A 9,281-nucleotide genomic window follows, 5' to 3' on the forward strand; every position below is an offset into this window, starting at 1 on the left:
TTTTCCACACAATTCTTAGTACGATTAACAGAATTTGCACTCTATCAGTCAAGCTGAAAGTCCTGATGGTTAAGCTTCAATAGGAACTGGTGCTGGTGTGAGAAGATCCAACACATTTAGTGTACCATTTCCTGCTTTGCAGTACTGAGATAACTAAAAACCTTTGTAATTTATTTGGCAGATTTTCAGTGGAGTGGCTGTAAACTGTAAATGAAAACCATAGGTTATGTAAAATGGCACGCCTTATTTAGAATCAGTATATGTCAACGACACACCGATCCTTGGACAATCTGTAGACTATTTTCCAGTGTGTGCATGCCAATAATTTGTGCCTGGATTACTTTGATTAATGATCACCTTGGATTTATTAGTCTTTCTTTTTGGTCTTGATAATTTTCAAAATTCATTTTTAACTTTCAACTTCCAGTTTAACTTGGTAATTTCAAAGCCTTTCAATGTCATTTCGGCCAAGATAACAATAACAATTAAAACAACTTCATTGCTAGCTATATTTTTTTGTGCTCCCATTTTAAAGCAAGTGTCACCAATGATACTTTTTTTTTTTGTTGATAAAATAAAATCTACAAATGAAAAGATCGAGCCATTATGGAAACAGCCATCAGAAGATTCGGAAAGCTATTTGAGAAGCACTGCGGCTCAGGGACATTTCAAGTTGGTAAAAAGTAATTATGGATAAATGCTTTTCAGAATGACTTGAGCCCTTTGACAAGCTAAATCGAATGTTAGATCCCATGGGGGCTTCAGCGGTTTGACAAGTTGTAGCATTGGCTCCAAGAAACAAATACTAAACAAGGCTGAAGGGATCAAACCACACTGAAGGAGAAATGAGTTAAAAATGACTTAAATGAAGAATTCTCCTGAGGAAACACAAAGTTTGACCCAAGTTTTGGGATTTGTGGAGTGATTTTGTTCTTCATTGTTTACAGCTTAACTAAACATCGTTTTAATCCGATACTAAAAATGGCTTCTAATGTTGGTGATAAAATTTGTGACCTACAAAGTCATCAAATGTATTTCTTCAGGATAAAACATATCCAATTATGCTTTTTGTCTAAATGTACAAAATAAAATGTATAAATATGTGATTAAAAGTATTTAAAAAAAACAGGAAACAATAAAATACTTTTCATTCTGAATTCTGTGGGTTTTTCAATATCTAGAATATTTAGTCTTGTGTGTTGAGGGGCTGCAAGTCTGCACAAACAGTCCTTTTTGCTTAAAAAGCTTCCCCACTATGTGAAAAGACCCAGAAGTCTCCCAGCTGGAGCCATGATAAGAGCTGCTTGAATTCTTTTCCACACAAAGAAAATCACTTTTACTGCTTCTTTTCTTTATCTTCTCTTCGCATAGGAAACGCCGGTTTTGAAAGAAAGGAAATCATTTTGTCCCACGTTTGCCTGAGGCTGCAACAGGTCACATCGATGCTTGATTACTTGTGTTGAGCTGTACTAAATGTGAATGTTGGGAAGGAAAAAATGAGGACAGGAAGGGAAGAGTGAGGAGAAGTGAGTCTACTTTAGAGATTCTAAAACAAGCATCCATAAGGTTTAAAAAAAAATTACACCTGTTGTTAAACAAAGCAATTGACAGATGATGTAAATGTCACATACCCTTACTATGAGGTTCTTTGTACATTTTTCCAGATTTTATTAAAAGTCAAGGAAAAACATTAGAAAATATATACCAGTGTATATATAAAGAGGGAAAAAAAAACATTTATACCTTAGGTCACATTGTTTCAATGCAAAAACTAAACCTTAAGAAAGTAAAGACATGCTTGTTTAAGTTTTGTGCTATCCCAGGCACTGTAACATTGGGAGTAAGGTCATCAAGACAGTGCGCTGAACTTTTTTCTTCAAAGATTTGTGATCTTCACTGGTTTCCATGGATTACATGGAATCCTCTCCACCTTTATCCACCTTTGTCATGGTAGGGATAATAAGTCAATGGTCATCTTGACCCCATAGGATAGCACAAGGGTTAAAGAAAAAAAATCTTTTTTCTGTCTTGCAAGAAAAATAATCTCATCAGGAAAGTTTCTTAATGTCAAACCAATCTTACTTGAATTTTTTTCAAGTGTCTAAGTAACTAGAACTTTTTCTTAAAATAAGAAGACATTTTACAGAAAACCATTTTTCTTACCCCATTTGCAGACATTTTTTTCAAATTTTAAGAAATTTTGACTTTTAGGGGGCCAGTTCTTACAGTGTTTACCACAGCCGCTTTTTTTTTTTTAATTCATAAAGTCAAGATAATCTGCTTGAGCTTCTTGCAGGACACATACATGCTCAAAGGTTTAAATAGTTTTACAGGTTGATGCACTACAGAGAAATGTGCAAGCTACCTGCTCCACTTAATTCTGATGCATCTGCTTGTAGAACACTAGATCCGTGTACGTCTTTGTTTTCCTCGTCTGAGCTGGTATCTGGCTCAAAACTACACAGCTGGATGGCTCCAATATTGCTCAGCATTTTTGTTGCACCACTAATGTTAGGTTGAGAAACTGCAAGCTAGCAATAGAGTGTGTAAACAAAGGGATGATGGGATGTGGGGGAAGGCTCATTCTGCTCCAATAGTCCCAACCACAACTCTGAGGCAAATTTGTAATGAACCGCAGCTGCTCTGGAGAAACTATGTCATAGAAAAGGATTTTCTAAATATATTTTGGCCAAAAACTGGGATAACTAAAATAGCTCCAAAGATGAACGGAGTGGGACTTTTCTCTCAAATGTTTTTGATTGCACTGATGTTTGTTTTTTTAAGGACAGCTGCATTCCATTTTTACAAATTTATTTTTAAATTAGCCTGTGAGTTTTTGCAAAAACCCAGAAAGATACACTTTTCTGTTTAAGCTCAAAGCACTGAAAGTCACTGAGGAAGGAAGGTAGCAGCTAAATGCCTTCTTTAGAGCAGAAAATGCACCTCTCATTTATAACTCAATGTCATCCCAATTCCATCAATTTGGACAACTGCTTTTCCATTTTTCGTTTTTTTTATAATTAAAAAAAAATATTTAATTTAATAAAAAAGCAGTAATGGACACAGTTCCAACATGGAAGACTATACTTCCAGGCCACAACAACCATGTTCATGGGATTCTGTCCAGAGGAAGGGATTTAGCTAACGGTCAATTACCAAAACCCTGCTGACATGCAGTAAACCTGAGACTTACGGGGCCCCTGGGGGTCTGGGGCCCTGAGGCAGTTGGCCACATTGCCTGAGTGGTATAATGAACGGACAGCAGACAAATCAGGGTTTTTAGGCACTGTCACTCATTGCAGAACATCCTGAGCTGAGAAGAACTTTATCTTAGAGTCCAAATGTGAGTGGACTTCTGAACAAAAAGAAAGCAAAGCTCTTTCGATACTTTTTGAGGTATTTCTTTCTACGATCTTTGTTTTCAAAGACATCCAAGCAAGAAAAGTTTCTACAATTTGGGGAACTTTAGCTGTCTCTCATGGTGTTTTTAATGGAAAAAGTCATTTGGCCCCTCAGGGTCCCCTGTGTATTCCACCTTTAATGCTATAAATTGAGCTCAACACCCAGGTCAGAGGGGCTCTGATTTCATCTGTGACCCCTTCGCTGCAGATGATACTTGAACGGTTGAAGACTTTAATGCTAATTAACATTTTTCTCTTTGTTTGCTGTTGTATTTTTTATTATCTTTTCCCAAAAGAAATTACACATTATGTGCAAATCTGAACATTTTCCTTTAATGTAAATACAGATTTTACTTTGAGTTACTCCTCATGATAAGATGTATGTATCAGCAGGACAGTACAGAAAAAAACAAGGTGAAAAAAGCAATACATAGGTAAACTACTAATACAAAATGCAAAAATGTTTCTGTATTAAATTAAAAAATCGTATATAAATGCAATAATTGAGAAAATAAAAACATTTTAAATTGTTATTTCTGCATGTCTTGTTGAACTAATCTCATGTTTCTAGAGTTATTAATTAAAAAAACCTATTTATTAATACTGTGAGCCTTTTTTCTTCCTATCCAAGATAACACTTGCAGAACCATCAAAGCAGCTTAATTTGAACAGAAGAAGGTTAACGGAATGCCACCTTTGTGGGGAGCCATCTAGATGGAGATCAGTGAGTCTGTTGGAGGCACCAAACGTTGGCCGGATTGAACAACCTGGTTCAGGATGAATTATATTTCATACCTGAAGATTGATTAGACGTTGTTGTGTGGATGCGGTGCATGTGTGTGTCCTCCACAATGTGTGTAAGCTGATGCTGTCATGAAATAGCCCCTTGGCCCCTCTCCTGAATTTGTTTACTCTGCACTGGGCATGAGAGTAGGTGGCAAACAGATGGGCATCCATGAATTATGGAAATTAGAGGCATTGATTAACCACCACACACTCTGCTGGATAAAAGTAACTCTAGGGCTGCCAGGTTGTGTGGTGCACCGGGCTGTGGCATCAGGCAGTCAGGAGTGAGATTGATCTGATGCTTCAATTGATGTTGTTTATTGTGTAGTCTATAAAACCAAAAAGAACAAGTAGCCCCTTTTAGTGTAGTCCAGACAAAGTGGAAATTAAAAGAGAAAAGTGGTGTTTTTATGCGCTACATTTAAGAAACGTCCTGGAAATTAATCAGCAATAAATCAACACTCACACATGACTCAAACATCTGGAGGACTGTTTTTAACAGAAAATGTCAAAAAGTTGTTTTTTTATCACAATCTCCAGCAACTCATACAAGAAGGTGTCAACAGTACAAACATATTTATATAAAAACATTTGAAAATTTTTTTAATGAAACCTGCAGTTTCAGCATCCCTCTCCACTCACGTTAATTGTGGGGTTCCTCAAGGTTTTGTTCTAGGATTTCTCCAACTTTTCTTGTAGATATTTCCAAATATACTTTTTTTCAGCAAATTTGTTAAGATAGAGTGTGAGGTTGTCTAATTGCTACGATCAGAGCCACCAAAAAGTCAGCTCTTCTTGCCTTTTAGGGTTTGACACATGCTTTTGTTTCTTCATACTTTTATTGCTGGATTGGTCTGTGAATGGTCAGTTAGTGATGGGCAACTCCAGGCCTCAATGGCATGATTTCCAGATATCCAGGCACCACTCATGACTGATTACCTGGTTCAGGTGTGTCAAGCCAATTAGAACTTGCCAGAGCAGGGTATGTTGGAAAACATACAGGAATGTGCCCCTCGAGGCCTGGAGTTGCCCATCCCTCAGCGCAAAAAGAGGTAGCCAAAAAAAAAGGAAAATAACACTCATCTTCAGAAGACAATGACTAGAAAGCAGTAAAATTATCTCTCCTTGCTTTTACTAAACAAGGAAAATATAGAAACAAGGAGTTCCACACAAGCATTCAAAAAGTGTTTTGTTTTGTTTTTTGTCAATGTAATAAGTGGAAATTACTCATTTTTGAGCAAAATAAGAATACAAACCTGTTGGCTCATCACACGCATGCATGCACGTCTAAGAGGAAATTTAGACACACCCATGAACCTATGAAGCATGTTTTTGGACTGTGGGAGGAAACCAGATAAACCCCACACATGCACAAGGAGAACATGCAAACTCCATGCAGAAAGGTCCCAAGCCAGGATCCCAACAAGGGCCTTCTCACTGTGAGGCCAGAGTGCTAACCACTGTCCCCATGTGCAGTTCCTGTCAACATTTCTTGAACTTGTAAATTTTACTTGAAAATGTAAATTCAATGGCATGCAGCTTTTCTGCATATTTTTACATCTATCAACAAAAAAGAACAATTCTAAAAGAAAACTTTATAACATAATAAAGGGGCATGTTCAAACCTTCAGGCAAAAAAACGATCATAAACGTTGCAGTTAAAACCAAGTGAAGAGATTTAATGTGGCGTCTCCATATTATGACGTAGTCCTGGTAATTAAATGCATTTAGATGTCTTATGAATGTGTCTTAAATCGTTTTTTTTTCTAATGTCAAGAGCACGGAGCAAAAAGTTTTGGACTCATTAAGAGCTAGGATGTAGAAATAAGGAGTCAAAACAACTTAAAGTAAAAGGTTTTAAAATGTCTTAACAACAAGGTTTTAAATCTTTGCATTTGTTTTGCAGTGCACTTCACTCAAAAAGGATTTTTTTAAATTAATTAGCTTTTAGGTCAATAAAAAGGCCAGCCCCTCTCAAATACTTCTGACCTCATCACATATAGATCCTTTCAGGTCTGGGTCATTATACCTAAACAGAAATCTAAAAGCAGAATGACCAGGCTTTGTTTTAGATCACCAGAAAATGGAGGACCAAGCTCAAAAAACAATAACAAAGATGGGATTTTTACTGGATTTTAAGCCAACAGGAGAGTTTTGTGTGATTTTCTTTGACATTTTTTTAAATACTTAAATTCCTGAAATAATTTAATTTATATTTTTGGTTTAATTGATTAATTAATAGTTTAATATTAAGAATATTTAGTATTTCAAATTTTTTGAGTAGTTTTGCTTTTATATCATTTTAAAAGTTTGGAAGAATGACACGCCAGTAAAAATTTAAAAAAAGAAATCATTTTGCTTTAACCAGTCAAGTCCTTCTTAACCTCTTGACCCATATTAATAGAAATATGCACCAAACCACTTATGGTCCAAAAATTACCTTAATTTAGCATCTAGTTGAAAGCAAAAACAGATAAATTTTTGTTTCATATTTATTTTTTTTCGCTGCAAATAAATGTAGGCATCGAGGGGTTAAATCTTCCCATTGCTACAAGACACATTTTTCAAGAATTTTCATGTCTTGTTGAAAATATGTTGAAAAAAATCTCTCCTATTAATTTAAAAAATTCATAAAAATTACTTTTTATTTTTCAAGTGTATTGCTCTGAGGAAAGTCTGTTTTCTGCAACTCTGGTCCCGTTTCACCAAATTCTTCCCAACAAGCTTAAGTTAAAATTTTAATTTATATTTCCATCTACTTCAAATCCAAAAGTGAATCCTGACTGGTCCAATTATTTTGAGTTATGCAGAATATTAACAGTCAAATTGGCTCAGACTAGAAAATATATTACAATTGGTTTTTGCCTGTCTTAGTTCACTTCAGTATTATAACTCACCTTTTAAGACATGTCTAAAATTCTCAACTTGTTAATTCTGTAGCATGCTGCCAGATAATTAATCATACAGCCGATATGGAAATCGTTTAATTTTTTTAGAAGTTGTTTTCATCAAATGGGGTTTGATTTTTTTGTTTTACTTTTAATCAAAGGTCCGTTGCAAAGTATTTGATTTCTTTGAAACAGCTAGCAATTATCCAGGCTCTCCAGCAACACCCCCACTTCACTATATGATACCCCTGGCCCCTCATCCAGTCTTTCGCCCACACCATCAGCTGTCCACACACACATCAGCACTGTCCCCATCTCTCCATTTTCATAAATGAAGAGAGACAGCCTTATCCCGGAACCAACACGGAAAAGCAATTAAAAAGGAATTAAGAGTGTGCAGGGAGAAATTGGATATGATACCCGACGCCTATTGTAAATGTCAACGTTATTACGGCGTTGTTGTTTCCCATTCCTTTAGCCGCCTTGGCCGTTTGCAGGAGTGACACTCCATAGTTCGGTGGACTTAATGAAGCTGTCCCAGCAGCCAAGGTCTTGGTGTATAAGGTGAAGAGTGCTGCTTATCCTTTTCTGCATGCAGCTTCATTAAGATCCGTTTTTGCCGTTGAATACCCCCTCCGTTCCCCCCTCCACCTTCTCGTCTGTCTCTGTCCTCAAGCAAATGTCCGTTAAACTTATTTAACACAGTTTTCCTGCTGCTCTGTCATTTGGTGCGTTGCTGCTGGTTTATAATTGTGTTTTCGGCTCGGATTACACTGTAGGGGTGAGGGGGGTGGGGGTGGCTGGGGCTCAGACGAGTGTTTATTCTGGAAAAACAGTAATTAAAACAAGCAACTAAAAGTTCATTTTGACACCTGTTACTGCAATTTTCTTTTTTTTTTTCCGGTAGGATTGTAACCAAAATGGAAAATCATGAAGACGCTTTAGAATTTGCTACAGAAAATCTTCCCAATGTACTGATGGCAAAGACAGTTACATGTAAATCAACAAAATTATCCTGTAAAAAGATCAATTAAAGACCTACTCTGAGGAAAATTATGTTTTTGATGCTTTAACATGCTCTTGTGGCACTTTTCTCACAATAGAGGACATATGTAAAGAAAATTAAGATTAAAATAGTGTTTTTGAGTATTTCTTTATTCTATTGGTTGAGAATCAGGAGCAGACGATGAAAGGCTGTTTAAAAATCGTACGTACCAACCACATTTGGCAGAGCACAAACTCTTTGCTCCACTCCATCCTGATGCATCCAGTTGGAGATGACTAGATTTATATACGTCTTCTTTTTCCTCGTCTGAGCTGACATCTGGCTCAAAACCGTACGGCTGGATTGCTCCATTTTGATTGAACAGGTAATGTATTTTGGGGGTTTTGAGGGACTGTAAGCTAGCGGGAAAGCGTGTAAACAGATGGATGATGGGAAATAGGGTTGAGCCAACAGTTCCACCCACAACTAAAAGGTAAATGTCTAATGAATTCCTGCCGCTCTGCAGAAACTATGTCCTAGAAAACAACACAGTTTTTTTAAGTGAGCTAAAAACTACATAATCATAATAAAATAAATGTTATGAAAACTTTGTGTTTAAAAAAACTAAGCCATCTGTCTTTTTTAGTGTAACCTGACATGATAATTCTTTTCAATTAATAAAACAGGATATTTTTTCTCAAACACAGTTACAGATAAATGACAGTGACAAGCGGCTGTTTAAATTTCCATTCAGTTTCTGTTGATTTCTTTCCAAGACATCACCGAAAACATAAGAAGTGATTCTAAAAGCACGTGAAAAGAATTACACTAAGATCAGACTCGAACGTGGCTGTCTGTTTAACTCTTCTATGGGAATGTCTTGTTTAATTGAGCTTAACTTCCATAAGGGACTTTTTTTTTTTCCCCCGCCTTGTAGCTTAGGCTTAAGTGACTTTGCCATTCCATTGAGTTACACCTTCATGGAGATTTCTACAAGTAAAATGTCCCAGAAGAAGGGCTTTGGCGCTGCTTTTTCTACAGTCTGCTTTAAATTCCTGCAGACGTTTACCGAGTGCAGCCACAGTCTACTGCTGGCCTCCGAGCAGCTCCGCTGGAGCGATGTGGGGTTTAAATGCTTTCCTCGGGGGGCACCAAAGTGTTGTTTGTGAAGGAACTGAAAGTGCTTTGTTTTCCACACCAAGACATTCATGATATTATCTG

Source organism: Oryzias latipes, chromosome 23 (genome assembly GCF_002234675.1).
Source record: "Oryzias latipes chromosome 23, ASM223467v1".
NCBI lineage: Eukaryota > Metazoa > Chordata > Actinopteri > Beloniformes > Adrianichthyidae > Oryzias > Oryzias latipes.